Raw genomic sequence first — 22,602 nt, 5'->3', positions numbered from 1 at the left:
ACAGGACATTTAGCTGAAGCTTGGCTTAAAGAAATTGAATTCAACTACAGGAGACAGGAGTTGAACTGGCTCAACAACTCTTCCCAGGCCTGGCTGCATCCTGCTGCCCCCACCAAAAGGAGATCACACCTCTCTGATTGAATTAAGGGAGGGGTACCTGCAGACTGCAGGAAGTTGAACAAAGCCCTGTCCTGGGCTCAGGCAAATGTTATATTGGGGGGGTCGTAAAATGGCTTCCTCTTGGGAGAAACTCGGAGGGGCAGTGCCTGTGAGAGACAGCTGAGCTTGGGGGAAGTGGATAAACCAGTTATTCCACCATGTGATATGAGAAGCCGCACCCCTTTTTGACCAGGGCATAATTTTAAAAAGATAGATAACTCATAGTGCGGACTGGTCAAAATTATATAAATAATATCATTATTCTTGGGATTTTTCCGTGCACATTTTAAAAGGCGTTAGGACTCTGTACCATGTTCTGAGGCAGACCCCGCTATTTATTGATATTGCAGACACTGTGTTTAAGCTAGACAAATGAACATTTACTGGAATGTGTGTAGAAGGGGGGTGTACAGTTGTGTCAAATCTGGAAAGGTTTAAAGGTCGTTATCCGGATGAAAAGGGGCAGAATTCTGTCAAAACTGGGCACGACATCGTACAAAGACAGGGATTGGATGGTTTGGTACTACAGAAAATATGTTAACTGGACCTATAATATTAGAAAAATGATACATAGATAAATGTGTGTTTGGATCAAATATAGATTTGTGTGCAATTTGACAGGGGAAGGATCCTCGGACCATAAAACAGACCTCATCGTGATGACAATCCATTTCCTTCCCCAATCATGGGAGAGGGGAGAATTGGGCCAATGATAAGTATAGAGGGGCAGGCTTAGTTATGCCACGCACACACCCACTTTCTAAACACATAAAAGCAGACAGTGCAGGACAGGTAGGGACATTCACTTTCCACTTTCTTGCGGGACGCTTTGCCGGGAGACTTCAGACTTCACATCCAGAGATCCAGACTTCAAATCCATCAATTTCCTGAACCTGTAGCAGAAATTAACTCCAGAATTTGTAGCAGAGAGGCCTGAATCCACAAGCTGAATCCTCTTCAGCAGGCCTCAAAACCAACCAAACTATTGAACAGCCGGGCGAGCTGTTTGAATTTTTGCCAAGAACTTTTGCAAAAACCTGTAGCAGTATCAAACCAGACCGTTGTGAGCAGAACCAGTGCTTGACAGACCCAGAGAGCAGAGCTGACCCAGATAGCCGGGACTTCAGAACCACCCGCTGAAAGTCCCATCCAACCTGACCAGACCTTGACGGCTTATTTCAAAAATATAGTGTGAGTACTCACTGTGCCAAAACCAATCTCTTAGTTTAAAATAATCTAATCCAAACTATTTTAGCCTACTAGAACTGCCTCCTAAAATCGTGTCATTCTGTCATTTTTAAAACTGGAAACTGTCATCTGCCATTTTGAACTTTTAAATTTCAAATCCGAAAAACTACCTTCACAAAATCGTCCGTATCTCCGGAACAGTTTGGGACAGGAGCGAAATTTCCAACGAACCTTATAGGGCCTCCGTAATTACGCTCGACGCACGCAATTAAATTTGCCGCGATTTAACATTTTGCACAATTTCAGCCACGTGTAAAAATCAGCAGCTCCTTGCTTTCCTTTGCTAAAATTCGTTTTAACCTGCTAGTTACTCATAGAACATTGCTAAAGTGAGCCTGAACTAATATAAACTAGATATCACCCACTCTGAACCCCCTATAGGGAATTAAAAGCCTTTTTAGCATATGTTTCACTTAATTGCAACCACATCAAAGTATCTTGCCTGTGTTAAAACTCATACCTGTTTTCCTCTAAGCTTGCTAGGGGGGAACTGAATTATATTGTTTGCATTCCTGAGAACTGTATGCTCTCCTTTTCATCTCCTTACATTGCATAGGGGGGGAGTGAATTGTCAAGGAAAAGTGATTACATTGTCTTTTGTTGAAGTCATATCAAGTTTACTTTCTGTACTGCATTTTCATTCATCATTGCATTCTCCTTGAAGCCATAAAAGCATTCTCAGCTACTTTATCATCTCTATATCAACTCCTAAGCAATTAAAAAGAGTGTACCACTGTAACATTATCCATTGTTGATCACTATCATCTTCACAAGTGTGCTATCAAACATTAATTTATTATAAAAGTGTGATATATATATATATATTGTTTAATTTTCAAATAAACCTTTTAAATTTACAAAACAAACCTACTTCTTGGCTCACCGGGGTCGGGGGGATTCTGAGAGAGCGGTGTTTTACAAGGGTTCATCATCCAGATTATAACTTGCCATAAAAATACATAAATAAGGGCTTCCCTTGGGCATCCCAGACAAGGCACTGACTTAGTGGGATTGCTTGATCGGAGTCACTTACAAACCGCACACACTTCACTACAGCGCAACAACAAAACATACCACACATAGCCTCAAACAACAACACATGACGGCTACCAACCACTTAGCACACTTAAGCTCAGCGAACGGCGTTAACCGAACTGAGGCTGCAAACAGCAAATCACAGCTCTCTTGCTCTTTTTCCCGCTCAGCCTTACTAACCCATCTCACCCTCGTTCCTTTTCAGATCCGCTAGGGCACCAGAGGAACACTGCAGTGGTGATAGTGCACAGTATAAATATCCTTTAACATAACATAAGATGGCAAAGGCTGAGCCAAAGACCCAGCTGAGGGGCACAGCGAATTGGTGGGTTGCAGGTGAAACCCAGCCTTGCTGAAATTCTGCCTGTGATACGGAATTCGGACTGGTACCACCACCTTCTCTGATTGAATGGATGTACATTAAATCACAGAAGAGGGATGGGCCGTCTAATCAGGGTGTGAGAAAGTCGCTATCTGTGCAGCTATTATGCAAGCCAGTTTGGAGAGAGGTTTGTGATCAGAGAAGCATTGCCTTGGACTTTGAGATAAAGTCAGCAAGGAGACCATCCAGTCTTCCTTTTTCACTTCCTACAGTAAAAGTATAGCTCTGACATGGGCCCTCATTCATTTTGTAGTGGAGAATCTGCCATGTGTAGCCTGAGGACTCCCGCAGATTCACCACATGCATCTTGTGGTCGTCAGGAACAAGCATTTTCAGCATTCTTTCCCCAGTGTCCATGCACCTGTGTGGTGGATCCAGGTTCTGCATGACTGAGGGAAAACAGATGCAGATGTCTTTCTTTTCTCTTCTGACCCACTCCTGGGCACAGGTGCATGCCCTTGGTCCTCCAATAAAATGAAGTGGCGTTGCTAAACATTGAATCACCAATAACAAGGTTCCCATGGAACCACACAAAACATTGCAGGGTGTAGGATGTCCACTGGTATACAGAAAATCCCGACAGCCTGCATGCATTGCACACTCTTGTGTGTCTCTGCATGCCTGTTAAAATCCATGGGCATGCGGACACACCATCAGGGGTCTTCAACATGCGGGTCTCCAGATGTGTTGGGCTACTAAACCCATGATCCCTCACCGTTGTTATTCTGGCTAGGGCTGATGGGAGTTGTAGTCGAAAACATCTGGAGAGTAAAAGGTTGTAGACCCCTATGGATCTAGAAATGATGTAGAGTACATATAGCTTTTGGGGCAGAAACGCTGCAGGCATGTGTTTTCCTTGCATCTGCAGAAACAAGAAATAACAAGAAAAAGTGTACGGTTCCATCCATGATCATGCATCCGCAAGCTTGAAAGTGAAGTGAATTTTTCATTACATAAATGTCAGCAACTAACCGTTGTTAGTTCATGTCTTACTGTGTTGAGTAACAGTGGTATAACACGCGTGCATCAGGTCTCATGGTCTGTGCTGCAAAGCATCCCCTCTTACTTCAACCCAGTTCAGACTACTGCCCTGTGCCTGCTAAATACGGGATTGACAACATTGCCATGTCTCTTTCGTCATGCCCCATGCTGCTGGCTCCACTCTGATGGCAAAAGAAATCACTGGGCAGCAATATTTTCTGAATGTTCCTTTGCTGTATTCCGCGCGATGGAAACTAGCCATCAGTCCTCATGCCATTAAGCAGATAGTTACGTGCATAACATGTTTGCTCGGAGACGCAGCCCGGTATTCTGGGAAAGCAAGAGTTAATATATATTGGAGTGGGAGGCACAGAGGGAGGGGGTAGCCTGCTGCCCTCCTCAATGACAGGCAGCACCACTGTGCGCGGGTGAAGACGACTCCAAAGAGACCAACATAATTATATTCATAACAAAAGGATGAAGCAAGAAAATGCACGATTTGACACAAGGACTGAGAGGCAGCCACGGGTGAGTGCCTTGCAATGCATTTCAGCAGTGGGCGAGAAGCAGTGCCAGGGTAGCTTGAAGACTAATGTTGCTCGGCACAATTGGAATCAGAATGTGCTGGTTCGGGGTAAACAAGCAAAGACAGGCTGATGCATTGATTTGCAATGAGAATGGAAACATGAGGTTCTGAAGCAGGTAGACATATGCGTGAACAATGCAACAGCCAGCACACATGCCATCTGCAGCCCCACACCACTAACACACACTGCTCCTCGGAAAAGGGGGTCCCAGAAGTCATGTTATGACGTGTATTTCATTAGCCACTAAGCCACTGAGAGCCTCGTATATGGGAAAGGGGCGGGTCTGCAGGGGCACACAGCTATGCAGGGGAAATAACTAAGCCCCAGTGTCACAATCTGTGACAATCCAAGGGGGACTTTGACCACCATTTGACAAACAATTTATATGTGGGAGAGAGATTGCAATGGCATTGGTGGGCAGCAATGGGAACCACTGGTGTTAATCTGCATTGTTATTCGTCAAGAAGCCCACATGGCTTGGAAGTCTCGCATGTTTTTTTTAACCCCACAACATCCTGCCTCCACTTTTTCTTCTTAGCCACCTTTTGCTGCAGCTCTCCACCAAAACCTTCTACAGTCAGCCACACTCCTTGAGTCTCGGTACTCCATCTTGCTTCCCAATAGCTGAGTCTCTGTGGGCAGAAAAAACGGGTAACGTAGTATGCGCCCACTCAGGTACGATGGTGCTGCGTCTTGCCGGTAGTCCCCTCATGAATGAATGATACGTTGGCTGAGGATTATTCGTGCAGAAGGGAAGTTAGGAGGGAATCCTCAAGTTCACCCCAGGTGAAGCGCTGGAACATGGGGCACCTTTAATTTTATGATTTGATAGTTATTTAGGGCAATCGTGGACCACAGGGGGATTTTTTGGTGGGGGGGGGAGGGGTTAGGGCCATTTCGCAAGTGTTTTGGTGTTTCGTGTCTGTTCAGAGATTCTGACAGATTTTATACAGATATTTCATTTCCAGAGCCCTTTACTGAATGGTCTATCATGCTTTCCTTTCGTGTATTCAGGTTGCACCTGTTGGCGAAAGGTCAACAGGTTTCCACACTTCTCTCGGCCTTTGTACTAACATGCGGTGGGTTGACTCTTACTTTCAATAGGCTGGTAGGAACCAGTAGCTTCCTGCCGTCCTGGTGTCTTAGACCACCTTCTATAGGCTAGGAAGGAAACAGATACGCTGTACAGGGGCTCACCAGCCGCACTTCAGTCCTCCCATCCCAATGCCAACCCTACCATGAAGCATGGGGTCTGCTGGATTTAATGCAGGCTGGGTTGCCTTGGAGGGATGTGTTTAGCAGCCGCTGGTTCCCCTTCTCAGATTTGAAATGAACTACCCATGTACACCAGGTTGACCTCAACTCTCCTGCACTTCAAGAATGAAAAAAAGACCTTGCCCTTTAAGGACAACCTCAAAGTTCATTGGGCCGAAAAAAAAGCACTCCCTGCCCATTCAATACCCTGTCCTCCTATGTCTGTAATCTCCCAACATATTTTGTACAGCGTTCCATTGCGTTCTTGTTATATGCAACACCTCCCAGTCCGACCCAGTCAGGGAAGACTTCCAGTAAGCATCTGGCCTGATGATGATTCATTTGGTAGTATTTGATTCACATGCCAGCTATAAGTTTGGGCCCCTCATCCCACTGCACTGTAAAGAATCCCTTTAGGGACGTGGGGGAGTTTGGGAATTGCTACCTGGCCTCTCATTTGCTTGAGATATCTGAATGTTACAATTAAATCGTAGTATCATCTACCAGCCCAGTGTCTGGAAGGCAGTAAATAGTTCGGCAGCAGTGTCTGGATACGATAGTCTCCGAAATCGAACAATTTCTAAGGAGTCCATAACCAGATTAAACTGTTGGTTTGCACATAAAATGTGTATCAGATAGACGGGTAAGCAATTTGCCTTGCTAACTGCCTTCCTGTGCTTTCTGATTAAATAAGTGGGCACGAAGGAGGTCAAGGTCCCTCCCGCACTTCCAACAGCTACTTTTCCTTTGCACACCCATCTGGTACAGTTCCTTCCCCTCATCATTGTCCTCCCCCATCTTTCTGAAGTGGAAGGAGGGCAACAGTGGGCGTGTCACCCTCAGTCAGCCTGGCTACCACGACTGAGAGGGCTTTGGGGGGGATGGTGAAGATGAGTCCACTTAGAGGGCACACTTCCCACCTTTGGCCCTCACACCTGCATGAAGAAAACAAGAGACAGGGACTCTGCTGTTGGAGCCACAGTCTCTGGGTCTCTTCGCATATGCCACCCACTCACATTCCCCACTACAATTCACATTCCTAACTTGGAGATAACTTATTACACAATACCTCCACCCAAATCTAGGGTTCTCCAGGCAGACAAGAACAACACTGGAAAAGCTCACGCTACACTCAATAATGTCTGTCCAATCAGAGATGCGATGGAACAGATCATTGCAGGCCTTCCCCCTTTCGCTCTCCAAATAGGCATGCATGTATGCCTTCTGTTAGTAACAGTGGGTTGGCTGCAATGTTGTTTTGCAGCTTATGAATTTTCATTGATGTGTGTCTATTGAATGCAATAGTTTTATTTCAGTTTCTCTCATTCATTAAAGTATACGATCGTTACTCTATTTTGTCTTCTGACCTTAACGCAAGTAGTTAGCATTTGCCTAGTGTTTGCCTGTATTACACTTTAGCAACACTCTTATACCCTTAATCAGTATCCCGGCCGTCTCCTGATACGCCCCATGAACTTCATCCTAGGTTGTGCATAAATACACTTGATGCCTAGTCTTCTTGTCCATGGCCATATAAGATCCACTAATGAACACTATCGGACACCCTGCAATGCCATCCGCCTCTGAACCAGCATTTCACTGTATCCATAAGCCCTACTATCCCGGTTTCCTAAACTGCATGTTAACCACCCCTGCCAGTTGTAAGGTCTGTCTTTCACCCTGCCCAGATGGTACATATACCAACCGTGTGTTTAGCTTTATCATTCTGAAGATTTTCTAATGAATTCATTGGCTTCTGCCTCTGTCTTGTTGCAACCCAATTTGATCACCCGGGACTCAAAACCAGACGGCTGACATTATCAATCTTGGTGGGTTTGGCTGACTGATCAAAGCCATACATGGCTATAGATATTGAAAGAATTTTGGTGGGCTGAGCCCTTGAGTACAGGGGCTCAGTCTTGGAGGGGCCCAGAACGGGAACTCTATGCATTGTTTTAGGCACATCTTGCCTCATGCAGCCTTTCCACCCCTCTCTCTGCTGTGTACCTACGCCCACTACTCAGCACCGCCACCTCCCAGCACACCGCCCGCACTCTTCTTCTGCTTGGTTCACTATTTGACTCTAAGTTCCTGCCATTTTTCGTTTTTCTGCATGCTAGTGGCACTCTCAAAGCACCTGAGCAACACCCTTTTACCCAAGGGTGCAAACAAAAGTTTCTAGTGTGGCTGCTTGGAACCAGTTTACTAACGGGATTCGAAATTAAGATTTGGTGAGCAGGAGCTAAAACTAGCTGCTGGGTGTCAGGCATCACCCAGTAGACTGGAGCTATCGCTGGCAAGCCAGGAGTGTGTACCAGGCGCGCAGCGAATCTAACTTCCTCATGAAATGAACACTTGAACCTTTTGTCCATTATCTATGACTTATTATGTTTAAATGTGTTCTAGATGTGTCCCAGTTCTCCTTTATTAGCATTCTGAAATACTCAGAAGTAATGTCAGATATGCTTTTAAGGCAACAGTTGGCCTGGGGAGCCAAAAGAAGCTGCTGGTAGCTGTTGTTTTGAAGCTAACTAGAAGCAGGAGCAAAATAGCTCGTAGCTCCTCCCAGTTTCGAACCCTGTACTAACAACTGTGGAAGATTCATAGATGTTGCATGAGCCAGTGTCATTTTCCATCACTGCATAATAGTATCAGTGGTAAGTCAATGGTATTTGTCCTCCCTCGCACAGACCACGGACTTGCTCTAGGACCGGGAGGAAATAAAAATCGCATTGATGACACCACGGTATTTCTCATTCAATAGACCTGCAAACAATAAAGCATGCGTAGACTCAATTTAGGATACATGCAATTTCCTGGAAGAAGTTTTTTTGGCCAGAAACATAATCTACCTATATCATGCAGTGTCCAGTGCAAGAGTAGAAGTGGCAGCTTTCTGAGCACTCAGTGTCCATTGTAGACCTTGCACTGGGCACTGCTTTATGTAGGGCCATGTGAATGCAAAGTAGTTGGTTAGGTATCTGTGCACACGAGGCTCACCCAGGAACTTACACATGTCTCAAATGTGCTTCAGCACAGTTTTTATTGTTCACAGGAATTTTGGTTCTATGCCCTTTCATCAGCCACATTTACCTCAAATACCTTTAGTTTGACTCCTGTTAGTCCTACACACATTTCTTCTTTTAATGGGGTTCCCCCGTACCCGACGTTTCTCCCTCCCCCATCTTGCCCTCACTACCTGCCTCAAACCCCCCACAAACATACACTTAAAACATATGTCGGTGATATGACCGAATGTAGTCAAGGTAAGTGTGGTTGACGAAACCACAGATCACCATCTGGAAGACGTAAACACCCCAATCGACTACGAAGGACCCGACCTTCTCCACCCCTCCGTGCAACACGGACAGCTTTAGTAACCCATAAGGCAATGGGCATTGTCCCTGGTGCCATCCTTGTCAAGTTATGTGCTGCCAAGATCCTGAGAATTGCATGTGATGCAGCAGAGCAAAGGGAAAGTTCTGATTGGGAGAGAATGTCACAGAGTTGCATCACGTGGAGAGGCATTTGGAATAAAGAAAGCTTCACACCCAGGCTTCTGAACAACTTGCAGTCGCCATCCCTATTGCACAATAGAGCCTGAAATATATGTTCGAAGTCATGAGGGTTCTTGGAAAGTAGTAAGAAAGTGCCTGCTACCTGGGTTGCAGCACCTTAAATCTGCACGCACCCAAATGAAACACTTCTGTTTTGTAGAAATGTGTATTTTCTTTAAGAAGCTGTGAATGAATAAATTAATAATTTAATGTGCCGTAGATTGTTACACTCACATTGACACGTTGCTTAAGTGCCCTCTCTTTCACATAGTTCTGTGCTATTTAGGCTGGTATGAAGTGCCAGTTTTATAGTGCTGTTCCTCCAGATATCTTCATCAGGATAGAAAAACAAGCATTTGCTACTCCACCAATTTTCGCTTTTTGCTTTAATGGCACTACCTGACCATATGATGACCACAGCTGGAGAGTGGCTTGAGTACCTGGGCATACAATGTCAAGGCTGGCAAATGACTAATACCTATACAAATGCCTCTGTTGGCTTTGATAGTGTTTGTTTTTAATAGGACTTCAGCGCAAGGAACTGATGCAAAAACACACAAATGGCTTTTAAATCAAGTGACTGTAGAAGCACTAGGTTAAGCCAGTTATCTTACCCCCGAATCTGATTTACAGCTGCAATTGAGCCATTAAGTATCTGGGGACTGGTAAGAGATAACACTGGTAGTCCCTATGCAGCACAACGTTTGATGTTAGTGTGTTTTAGAGCAAGCTCAAAGGGATCCCAGAAGGGTGCAGTTTGGGCAGGGAGATGCAAGAATGTGCTGGCAATGGCCACATGCATTATAATAAAGTCATAAATGGTTAATGGGTGGGTCCAAAATCAAACAACAGCCATGCGTTGTATATCCCTCCTCAAATCCAGTCTCCCTTCTATCTTTACTCCACTACAAAAACCTCTGCTCATAGGTGACTCTGAAACAGCACTTACTAATTAGTGGTACCTGATACTGAGTGGTGTTATGGGTGACGTACACACGCCCTTCTGTCGATCAGGCACTGCGTCTCCATCACCTCATTGCCACAAACAATGAGTTACTGAGTTTGAACGCAAGATAGAAACTGGCCGCGGGCGTAGAGGTTTGAAGGGATAGTGCATTTTTGTTATACAATGACTTTAACCGATGCTATTACAGATTACAGCAGAACATTGATTGCTTTATTGTGAACATTGTTTTTCTTACTCTCTATAATGACTAATGGTGGTTCTAAGTATATATTTTTTAAACATCTTTATTTTTTTCTAAAATGAAAATCTCTTGCCACCGTTCATAATTGGTTTAGGTGAAGGGGCCAACGCAGATCTTTACCTAAAGTGGTCATTTTAAAAGTGACCTTTCACTGTATTCTTTTAAAAGATCGTGTAAGACTGAACAGGAAACTGGTATGTCTACGTATTGTTTGTGATTTTAGTCGCGCTGAAACGCAGTCTGCCCTGCGCACATGTCTGCTCTTGCCTCAGATGTGGTTGCTCGTATTCTTCTCTGAATCTGTGACGCCGTTGGGGGAAAGACTGTCTCAAGCTTTTGTGAGGAAGTTGTTGACGTCCTCCAGGCGAGAGCATAGAGTCTCATCAGTATAAACCCACACTCCTCCAACACATGGATTCATCCATACTTAGTCAGAGATAAAGTCCCTCTGAGATGGTAACGCTTCATGTTAGGGTAAGTAGCATTTCTCGAACACCCTTATTTATGTATTTATTTATTTATTTTGAATTTGTATAAAGCAGCAACACGCCCGTGGGCCTCAGAGTGCACATCAAACAGGACGAGACGAAAAAACAAAAGTGAGGGAGCTCAAGAATCAGAAGTAACGCAGACAGTCAGAAAAGGAATCATAGATTAGTCCGGGTTAATATTGAAGAGATGAGTTTTGATGGTCTTCTTGAATGTGGACAGATTATCCAACCAACGCATAGGAGCAGCAAGAGAAATCCAAAGTAGGGGGTCCTGAACATCAAAACAAGTCCCTCCAAGACGATCCATTCTGAATCTGGGCTGGACAAAGATGGGAGCCTTGGAGGAACGAAGGTTCCTTATGTTGAGATCTATCTTGACATGATCCGAGAGATAAACCGGACAGGTTTTGAAGTGGCATTTAAAGGCAAGAGTCAAGACCTTATGCGTGATCCTCTGCTTAATTGGCACCCAGTGTAATGCTCTCCTGGCAACAGAGATATGTGCTCACCGAGATAGCCCCAGGGTTGCATGAACAGCATTGTTCTGGTCACCTGCAGTGCCTGAATGTTGAGCGCTGTGGTGCCTGCCAACAAGCTCTTGCAGTAGTGTAATCTTGAGTTAACAAGAGCAGAGGTGAGCAAAGCACAGTTCTCCGCGGTGAAAAAAGGGCAAATGTAATTTATGCGTCTGGTAATGAGACTACATGTGAAGTGAATGTGGGACACATGTGGCCTCATGGATAGTTCCTCATCAAGGACCACCCCCAAGGTCTTGACCTTCCTAGAAACAGCAATGATGTTACCAGCAATCTGAAAGTTAGAGTTGTCAGGCGCCAATTTGCTCAGGCATGCTTTAGTAGAGACAATGAGGAGTTCTGTTTTCTTGCAATGAAGGGCTAAAGAATTACATGGCATCTATGCCTCGATGGCATGATAGATGTTGTTTATGGCACACAGGTCCTGCTCATAAACAGCCGTAATGTTCTTTAAATTACATGTCATTTTGCGAATGTGAGGTAGCAAACACAATTTGACTGGGGGGAGCTGGGAGAGTTATTATGGACTGGATCAGCGAGTGATCGGACCAAGCACATGGTGACACAAGTAATTGAGAGGCCATTAGATTTTGAGACATAAACCAATCCAGTGTGTGCTTCTACCCATTGTTTGAGTCCTGTGGATAAAAAAGAATCCAGCAGTGCACTCCCCTGCTTGTCCATAGGGTCGTTTGCCCAGTAATTGAAGTCTCCCATTATAATGAGAGGGTTCGTGGATTTGGATATAAGAGCAATTAATTCAAACAGCTGCTCTTCAAACAGAGTCATTTACCTAGGTGGTCTATAAAGGTCAATACGTGAAAGGAAGTGTTGGGAGAAGTTTTTGGGTGACGTTTTTATTTTGACCCATGAGGATGCCGGCATGGGGAATGGTGTGACAATCCATAGTTTGTTTACACATAAGCACTACCCCACCCCCTTTTCCATGGATCCGATCAGTCCGAGAGGTCACATAATCCTCAGTAGAGCAAAGTGTGGCCTTTATTGGTAGGAGGGGATTGAGCCATATTTTGGTGAGCCAAATAAGTCGGGGGTATGTTCAAGCACAAAGTCTGCGACCTCCACTCTGTGTTTGACTAATGAACGTGTATTTAGCAGAGAGAGTGAGAGAACCAGCATAGGGGCAATATTTTTAAATCTGGGGCCATGTGAGTTTGAGTTACCGTTAGGAATGGTGGCCCCTGCATCTTGTACTAAGGCAGATTTGTTGGTGTGAGTTACTGAGGGTTACACATAATGGCTAAAAAGCAGATAAGGAGAAGAATAGTTAACTGCGCCTTCCCGTGCAACTCAGCAGACAGTAGGAAGTAAACCACAAAGCCGAGCACATTGCAGGAGCACTACGAACATGGTGCAAACTGGAGCTGCAGCTGCCAGCAACGAGCCGTGTGTCAGACAAGAAGCAATTCCAGAAAATGACTCAACAATGGACTGTATCAAAAACCCAGGGGCGTTAGGCAGGAGGAACAGGAAAAGCAACATAGTGCCCCACCAGTGCCGGCGATGTGCGGCAAAGACCGGTTCACTGCAGGAGCGCCGGTGCTGAAGCACCTGAGGTCTCCTTAAATACATAATTTGACCTTAATGGGGGAATTGGCACAATATGATCTACTCTTCATTCAAGAAACTTGGTCAAAGGTCCCCTTAAGTTGGGAGGGTTTTACAGTATGTTTTCTATGTGCACAAGGGGGAGTCAGAGGCCGTCCTAAAGGAGGCCTCATAATTGTGGTAAAAAATCATTTGAATCCCAAAAACATGGGGGAATGGGCATTTGCTTATCATTTTTTAGCTGTGGGCTTCTCATTGTTGTTCAATAATAGGGACACACCCTTTCTGTTAGTCAATATATATTGGAATCAGGCTGAACTCTCGGACAGGCAATTATGGTTGGAATTATGTAATTTAGGGTCCTTATTGCAGAACTGGTTGCAAATAAATACAGGGGGCCAGATAGTGATTTCAGGTGATCTCAATGCAGTCATTCATGAGGATTCCTTTAACGGGGATGTCCTGATTAGTAAGTTGGGGGAACAATCCCAAACTGTTGGTAACTCGAAGTGTAAGGGGAGAATGTCGTCTCATTTCGCAGAGATGTGGGGCTTGGAAATATTGGCAAATCTCCTCCCAACCTGGAAAGCTAGAGGCTATCATTCGATAATTGATTACATCATATGCTCAGGGGATATGTTCAATCGGTCAGGGAAACTGGACATCATTGAGACCGCGTTTAGTGATCATTGTATATTGGCTTGGGATATATGTAACATTGTAACTATTGATCAAAAAATTGTGTTCAATCACAACACACAGGGAACCGAATTTCATGGACTGGGAAAAAAAGTAGTCAATTTGCCGCTGCCATGGTAGCAGATCTTGACAACTTTTCAGAACAGCAGAGGATAAAGACCTATTCGGCTATTAGGGATAACTTACCTAGGAAAGATAGATCCCATAATTTTGATTGGGAAATCAGAGACAAAAAGCAGAGTATGAGGAAAGAGATCAGAATGATCAAGAAATCGGGACTTACTCTATCAAACATGCTGGATATGATTAAAAAAATCAAACAAAGTTATAAAAATTGGTCTATACAACACCGAATAAACAGATGCCAGCGTGATGTGGAAAAAATGTTCACTTCCCTAAGGGGGGGCTAACTCAAGAAACTTCTGGTATCTAATTAATAATTGGGACAAACCCCAGAAAGAGTTACTTTTGAATCCCATTAATGAATCAATGTGGCAGGGTCACTTCTCTAATATGTACCGTCAGAATAACGACAGGGCTTTGGCCTCATGGAAACATTACCCAAAATGGCTCTTGAACTTTACCACATGGGACATAAAAAATCTAATTGTAAAATCCAAATATTCTGGGGCACCGGACCCAAATAATTTGCCCAATAAAATCCTCAAGACAGATCCCGAATTATGGGCAAAAATACTTTCCACTTTGTTTTCCAACATACTATCCACCAAGTCCTTCCCACTGTCTTGGAGGGTATCCTTTATTATACCTATATTCAAAAAAGGTTCCTGGTTATGTCCCATGAGCTACAGGCCAATAGCCATCGCCGACCCAGAATCCAAACTGTTTTCTTCACTTGTTCTAAGGGACATCCAGAAATGGATAGATGATAAACAGATTTTGGATATGAGACATTTCGGCTTTAGGAAAAACATGGGTATGGAATGTGGGGGGCTGATCTTGCACTGCTTTAGAGCGGAAGTAATGAAGAAGGCGGATACTTCGGTCTTTGTTGCTTCTATGGACCTGAGTTCCGCTTTCGATCTGGTGGATAGGAATATATTGTGGATAAGACTAAGAGCTTTAAACATGCTGGCAATCTTGTTAGATATAGTAAGGGCAATCTATTCTCAGACGGATGTGAAAGTTAGACTTGATTCAGCAGGTACCCTTTCTGATCAATTTACCAGCCATAATGGAAAGCACCAAGGCTGTCGACTGGCCTGCACAATCTTCAACCTATATGTTAGTGGTGCAAACATGGCCTAGTACCACCTAGAGTTTTGAACACGCATATTGCCTGGCTAGCATACGCGGACGACTTTCTCCTTATAGACACCACAAAGGTGGGACTCCAACGTATGCTTAGAGCCTTTGAGGGTTTCATAGCCTCAATAGCATTAAAGATTAATCCAGACAAAACAGAGATAGTTCGCCTAGGTAGGAAGAATAAGAAATCAAATATGCTATCTTGGTTATCTGGTAACACCAGACTCAAAGCAAAATCGGAGTTTAAATACCTTGGTTTTTCAACAGCAGGTGCTCATTCTAGACCCCTACTCAAGACTCAATTAAAACTCAAGGCCGACATTGCCATCTCTCAAATGCGCACCTTAGATGCCAAATTTGGGAAGTTTTCAATGACCCTTCTGAGAGAATTCTACACAAAAAAAGTAATCCCCAGTTTAATATACGGAGCAGAATTTCAACCCTCAAGTTGTGAAGGAGAGTGGTCCTTGATAGAGAGTTACATTTGGAAAAGAGTAATGTATTACTTACCGAAATGTATTCCGTACCGTCTTATCAAGTATGAAATGGGTCTAAATTCTCTCCAGACGTTGGTGACCTGGAAAAGAATGATGTTATGGAGGAAATGCAATTCTTTACAGACCAACTCTTTGTATTCTTATGCAGGCCGGGATACAGGTAATCCATTTATAGTCGAATTGAATGACGAAATTCTAAAAAGTTTGAAGCTAATGGGTATCTCAGTTATCTCTCTGAGGAACAACGTGGGTAGGGTGAAAGAAAGTGTGTTGGGTTTTGATTGGATCTACACAAAAAATGCGATTTTGAACACAAAACTGTATAATCATGTGTGTGCTTTAAATAAATGGCTTCCAGGTATGGAAAGTTACTTAATCAAGTACCCAAACAAAACAATCCGAAATGACTTCATGCGTTTTAGATTTAATGTATTGCCTACTAATCAAATAGTTTCAATCAGATCAACTGTTCAGCTAGCATGGCCGTGGTGTAGGTTTTGTTGTATAGTAGGTATGGTGGAGGACCTGAAACACATACTTTTGGTATGCTCGGCGCTTTGGGAAAAAAGACTCCTATATTTAGATCAATATGTTCAAAACACGGCGGAAGTGGACAGAGAATTTATTTGGTACAAAATGCTACATAATGGCAAAGGCAATTTGAATATCAGGGTTGCAACATTTCTGAGAAATATTTGTGCTTTGTTTTAAATTTCAGAGATAATTTTTAAACCGTTACATTTTTCTTATCTGTGTTTTTGGCTTTCTTATTATGTATGAGCTATGACGATTAATTTGGATTTTGATTAAGTGATTTCGCGAAGTTATGTTATGAAAATTAATTGTCTGAATTTGGTATAAGTTTTTATTATGTATTATGTATGAGAATTAACTGGGTTCTTCTTTGATAATGTTATTTTCTTTTTTCTTGTAACTATGTGATGAAAATGAATTTTTTGTAAAGGTTTTTCGAAACCAAAACAAATAAAGATAAAAAAAAAAATAATGACAAAAGGTTTCTGGGAAATATAGTTCCCAGACACAAAACACTCACAATAACAATCACCAGACCATGCAAACCTGAGAGTGTTTTATCTCTCTGTTACAAACACAACACCTCACGGAACTAAACACACATAGAGCTAAATAAACACAATTTCTGAAATGCTAAGTGTGCAGTGCCATATGAAATGGCAGAAACACAATGGAACGTGGACTAAAGTGTAATGGAGGTTCCTAAGGCAACCGCTACACACAGCATGCCAAGACAAAAGCTTATCATAAAAAAAGAGGTATATGGGGTCCTGTGCAGGACGAGAATGTGCAAAAAATGAAATTCCCCGTTGGACAGTAGGAAGGCAACCTATCCCTGGAAGGGGAAAATGGACAGCTCAGATAATGACCATCGAAAAGCAACATCCGATAAAATCACCGCCAGCCCTCTGAGGCATCCTTGCCACAGGTCAATGGGTTACAAACGACATACATATTTATAACCATTCAATAGATAAAGCAAATGCTCAGTCCAGACAAACGAAATTCCAAAATCTGCAAGAATGAATTAACAAGATGCCTGTCCTGGGGTAAAATAGGGTTATAATACCTTAATTTTCTCTTCTGCCTTTTCTCTCTCTCTCTCCCTCTCTCTCTCTCTCTCTCTCTCCCTCGTTGAACTACCTATCTGCTGCACTGATTGGATGCTTGACTACCCTCAGAGTCTCACAGCGTGCCAGGCTTCTCCATAACTAGTCCCCCTGCACTGCCACAGGGTCTACCGTGCACTTAGGGGCTGAAACTGCAACCCTACAGTCCCCTGCCTCCTTGCACTTACCTTGAGCCGCGCTGCCCTGGCTGCACTTACTCAGAGTACACTGCCCTGATTGCACTTCCCCTTTCCCTCCCCCTGGCACTTTCCCTTTTCCCCTCCCTCGCACTTGCACAATTGAATTACACAAGGCCTAGTAGGATTGTTTGTTTTGTTCTCCCTCTGTCTTCCCTCCCTTATCTTGTCGCGCCTAGAAACACTTGTGTACAGATGCATTATAAATGACATATATATATATAAATTTTACAAATCATTTCCTTTTAGCATGCTAAATTATGATGGTAGAATAAAATAAAAGGGAAAGAAAGCGTACAAGGGAGTTAAAAGACAGAAAAGGGAAATGAGGAGAGGAAAAACCAAAATGAGGAAAAAACAAAATTATGGCAATTAAGCTTCTCTGGAGTCCAAACTTTCCTCCTTTCTCTTTCATAGTTCATTAAGGACATATGTTTGTTCAAGGTTTTAGCAGATCTCCCTACTGAGACAACTATTTCATACAATTTTATTTAAGTGTCCCTCTCCCCTTCAAGCGGGAATATAGTTCCTATAATATTTCAAAACCCTACTTTCTATCTATTCGTTAAATTTCCAATATTGCTCGTCTGTATTTATTTTCTTCAGTCCTTCTTCTTTGTTGGAATGTTACAATCCATCAAGTGTATTGATTGGAGAAATCGTGCAACTACTGCTGTAAGCTGTATTTCATGTCCTGCTATTATTCTATGCCAGGTATTCTCTGATAGTAGCCAGTCAGTTCTTTCTACAAATCCACCTAGTATTATTACTCTTCGAGCCCAGGTTCCTTTGCATTCAAGCAGTTCCTTGGGATTGCACATCCCTCACAATATTGCACTGCCTGATCAGATTGATTTTGCATTTCCAATATTTCCCCTGTGGGTAATAGATTTAGTCTTGCTCTGAGAAAATTATTCCTGATTTTTTCGTCCGGGAATTTTTCTAGGTATCTGGGGAGGGTTCCCATTTTTTTATGACAACCAGAAAGGTGTTCTTTGGGATTGATGATCTTATTTTCCCAATTGTCTCTATCCAGTCTAAGGTTTCCGACTCTTTTTTTTTTACCTTCTCAGGGTTTTTCTCTGATATTTCCAGGCTTTGGCCCACTCTGGTTAATGCTTTTTTTGTTTTCAGTTCCAGTCCCTGTAGGATCCCAGATTTCAGTTGGTTTCAATGATTCTTGATATCCTCATACATAGAGCTGCTTTTTAGGTATGCAATCTCCCTGTAGAAGGACAACAGCTTCCATTCTACTAGGCAGTTCAGAGACCTTAATCCCAGTTCAAATCTCAACTGTCCTCCTGGTGTACTCCATGGTAAATTTAGGCTCTCTTCCAAATTCTACCCTCCACTTTAACCCAGTTCAAGTCCCACAATTGCAGTTTAGCTTCTAGGCCATATAATAAATGGCACTATCTTCATTAAATTACATATCATATCATTATCAAAACCAGTAGGGATTTAGGGGCAGCATCTCAGAATAAATAAAGTGAAAACAAAGGGGAAATCCCATTGGAAAACGCTTTGTGAATCAGGCCAAAAGTACCTTCATGCCTAGATGGCTTTGGAGAACAAAGATTGCACTAGTGGGAGCTGGTGGTTGACGGTGTTCCAGGAAGGCTCAGTGCCTGGATTGGATTGCTGACACTAATCTCGAGGTTTGAGGGTGGTCTGGCCAGCAGCTGCAGTCAAAGCAGGTGAAGAACGAGGCGTCTTAAACCAGAAGCATGTCCTTTGCAGTTCTTTTTTGTGTTGTAAGCTTATTTATTATTATTTTTTAAAATGTCATTTGCCCTTTGAAACTGGCTAAGCTGCCTTTTCCATGGCTTTGTTGGCTGTGCAGAAGTACATAGTTTGATGACTCTTGCTCACTGGTGAAGCATTGTCTGACACACCGCAAAAGGAAAATCGTACATTTCAAGATTATGTATCACTACACTAGCAGAAATGCATAACAAGGCACGTTATCTTTGTGGCGTCTTTTATGTTCATAGTTAGGGTGGGCTTTGTGTTTGGCTTTATCTGTGTTGTCCAGGTGAGGAATCCAAATGGTTCATGGTCCCAAGGTGTAGTTTTGACTTTGTGATTAAAAATGGAGCATGTGGCTTCAGTTGACATTGCATATTGGCACACCATTTCAGAGCTTGCAGCAAACTGTACATTTTCACCATCAGTTAGATCCAACCAGGGGTGTTGCTAGGTCTGGAAAAGACCCGGGGCTAAGCTAATATCGGAACTGTCGGGACTGGGGGCAAGCTAGCCTTTTGGTTGTAGCTCCTGAGATTCTATCCGGGGCTACAACCAAAAGATCAGGGGCTATAGCTCCCTTAGCCCCCCCCTAGCGATGCCTCTGGATCCAACACTATGTATCGTCTACATTAGCCTGCAAGAACCGACGCACGGCAAGAAAGCATTGCATTAGAAGATTGCACATGTTTGTTGTGGCAGAGAGAACTAAGCACTATCAATACGCTTTGTAACATTTCAAAAAGTATGGGGTTATGCAGTGTTTCATGTTTTGATAGTGTGTAACCAGGTTTTTTAAACCGGCCTTGTTTTCCACCTGTGGCCTCTTAATGGTGTTGATTAATTTCAACCTGCCTTCTAGTAAAGCCAGGCCTCTGGTCTGAGTCGCTAGCAGAGGGAAGGAGCAACATATGAGAAAGCGCACACCTACAAGTCTTCTTCTTTTCATGTGGGTGCAGAACATTGTAGGGCTGTGGGTGAACGTTGGCCTATCAGTAAGGGCTGCCTGGCGCCCCGTTTCCTAAAGAATGGTGGCCCGTGCCCATAGTAGCCGAGATGAACCCTGCAGAGTTCTGTAAATTGGCATTATGTATTAAGCCGGCGAAATGTGTACTCTTGTTGGTGTTTTTTTAGCAGATGTAAAGTAGCAGGTTGGAGCCTCTGCTGTTGACGTGGTACCAGGGTAAATTGCAATAGCTGGCTAATCAAAAAAGTGGTTGCTACCCAATAAAGAAAGCAGAGGTGCTACAATAAACACTGAAAATATACCACTTGGTAAAGAACAGGGCACTAACGATACTTAACAAGAATAATTGTGGTCACTAAACCTTAACTGCAGTGTGCCAGGTTCTTTTTCATACATTGTTAAAGTATAGGCATGTATCCAATAAATGGCATTATTCCACATTATGTGTTATCATTTTTAGCCAATCCTCTTTTCAGACCATGATTTGTTCAATTCAGTACACAACCTTTTATTCTTTTGTTGATCATTTTATTTTCCAATTTCGAATATAGCCAACGCGTGTTTCACACCTTTTGATGCTTTTTCAAGGCTAAAATGGCACAAACATAGAATGAATTAAGTAGCATGTATTGAATACTCCAGCATTGATATTCAGTACGTTTACTGCATTTCCCCGTTCAATAAAATAAGGTCACTTTTCTCAAATGAACAAAAAGGGAGTTTGTGGGAAGTGTGCGTTTGAGTGCAATTTCACACTGACATGTACGTACACATATAAATCACGAACATATTAAACATGCCCTATGGATGTTGCACTTGTGCATCGAGGAAAAACATTCCTTATCTTAAAGTGAATCTCGGCACCCGACGTTAAGCTCTTTATGATTTGTTAAATAAACACGCTTAGATTCCAATCTGTTGCTATGAACAGCAGGATAGTGCAAACCCACGCATGACATGTTTACAACATGCAATAAAACAATAGCTAAAAAAACTAGACAGGACCGCTGCCTGACAACAGAACTTACAATACATTATGATAGTATACTTGATGGGTGAGTCTTATAGCTCCAGGTGAACACTGTATTTTTCTTTTGCAAAGATATTCATTCCCTGTTACAGGAAATGTATCACCCGCTACTTATGTGCTGCTTTGTTAATTTCCAGAAGACCAATTATTTTGTAAAGAAATGGTATTGTCTTCTAATGGCTATTATTCCTGGCAGGACTTTCGATAACAAATAAGGATAGGTTGATGCATCTACTTGTGTATCTAAATCTTTATTAGCAAAGTGGAATCTTATCTTATTAGCCCTTATTGAAAACAGACTCAAGTGCCTATGTCATGGCATCATCAGCACCTGCAATGGGTCTTAGTGGACATCCAGCACACACTAACACTTGTCTGTGTTATTGCATCTACATGGTTATCATGTATGTTTACTCTTGGTAGACACTGAAGATTATTTGCATTTCTGTCTTTGCTCCCCCATTATGTACAAGTCTAGAGCAACAAAGAGAATGTATATATGTTTATTAAATAATATAACACATTACGAGATGCCCACTTGTTAGGTGAAGCAGTATGGGCATCCAAAATAAGTGTAAGTACATTTTATGACAGACTTAATATCTTAATACTAGAATTCTAAAAAAGTATTCATTGTTACAAATTCTTTCTGTTGGTATATGATATATCACAAAATGTGCCTAATGCTCTTTTTAACTGTTTCATGCAGCATTCACATATATTAAATTAACACACATTGCTGTCTGAGCATTAGCCCACTAGGTTAAACCAGGCACATTGTAATATTAATGACAAAGAAACGTCACACATGTCATTGCTCATCTCCTCAAAGAAAGTTATACTGTTCATGTTTGGTGATGAAACCATTAAAAGGTCTGTGCCGTGTAAACATTCAATAGGCCACTCTTTACCCAAGGGACAATTCTCTATCTCTTTTCTGTCTTTTGATTTCTCATGATACATTCCTGTAAATCCAATGTCTTCAAGGTTGCCACCTTTGTAAATGTCTTCAAGGTTGCCACCTTTGTAAATGTCTTCAAGGTTGCCACCTTTGTAAATGTCTTCAAGGTTGCCACCTTTGTTATTTTCATTGCAATGAATGCCTGTTGCTTGCTACAGACTACTGATGCCCAAAGATGCATATTCATCCTGTATGTGAGTTTTCTTACTGTACTATCTACATACTTTTGTCCACATATACAGAATGTACGAAATCACGAATAGTGTTTCACAATTAAAGTGTTAATCTCATGCATTTCTCCACTTCATGATCTGATCTCTTTTGTTTATTTAAGGCATCTGGACACGCTTTGCACTGTCCACACTTGTGGCTGTCTAATGGCATACTAGACAGCCACATTTGTGCTATTTCATTACTTGAATGTATACACCTTGGGCTCCAAACTCTCTACAGTGCATAATCTATTGTATTCTATTTTATTCTGAAAGGTTCTTATATAGTGCCACGCACCTGAAGGCCTCAGGGTGTTCCCAGAAATAGAACAGACCAAAAACATGCCAGTGGCATCAATAGATACCTCAGAGCG

The 22,602-nt window shown here is 42.7% G+C and overlaps 1 long non-coding RNA gene across 2 annotated transcripts in view; it reads left to right on the top strand.

Annotated features, from left to right (window-relative positions):
- Positions 1-4,196: 4,196 nt before the first annotated feature.
- The window catches only part of LOC138569712 (uncharacterized), a 726,779-nt gene continuing 708,373 nt past the window's right edge, over positions 4,197-22,602 (top strand). For both annotated transcript variants that reach the window (XR_011303304.1, XR_011303305.1), the window contains exon 1: positions 4,197-4,333. This is a non-coding gene — a long non-coding RNA (uncharacterized lncRNA). The remainder of the gene's footprint in view (positions 4,334-22,602) is intronic.

Source organism: Ambystoma mexicanum, chromosome 2q (assembly GCF_040938575.1).
Source record: "Ambystoma mexicanum isolate Mex_15411 chromosome 2q, UKY_AmexF1_1, whole genome shotgun sequence".
In the NCBI taxonomy this organism is placed as follows: domain Eukaryota; kingdom Metazoa; phylum Chordata; class Amphibia; order Caudata; family Ambystomatidae; genus Ambystoma; species Ambystoma mexicanum.
The sequence above is the reverse complement of the archived record's forward strand: the minus strand, read 5'-3'. Positions and strand labels throughout refer to the sequence as shown.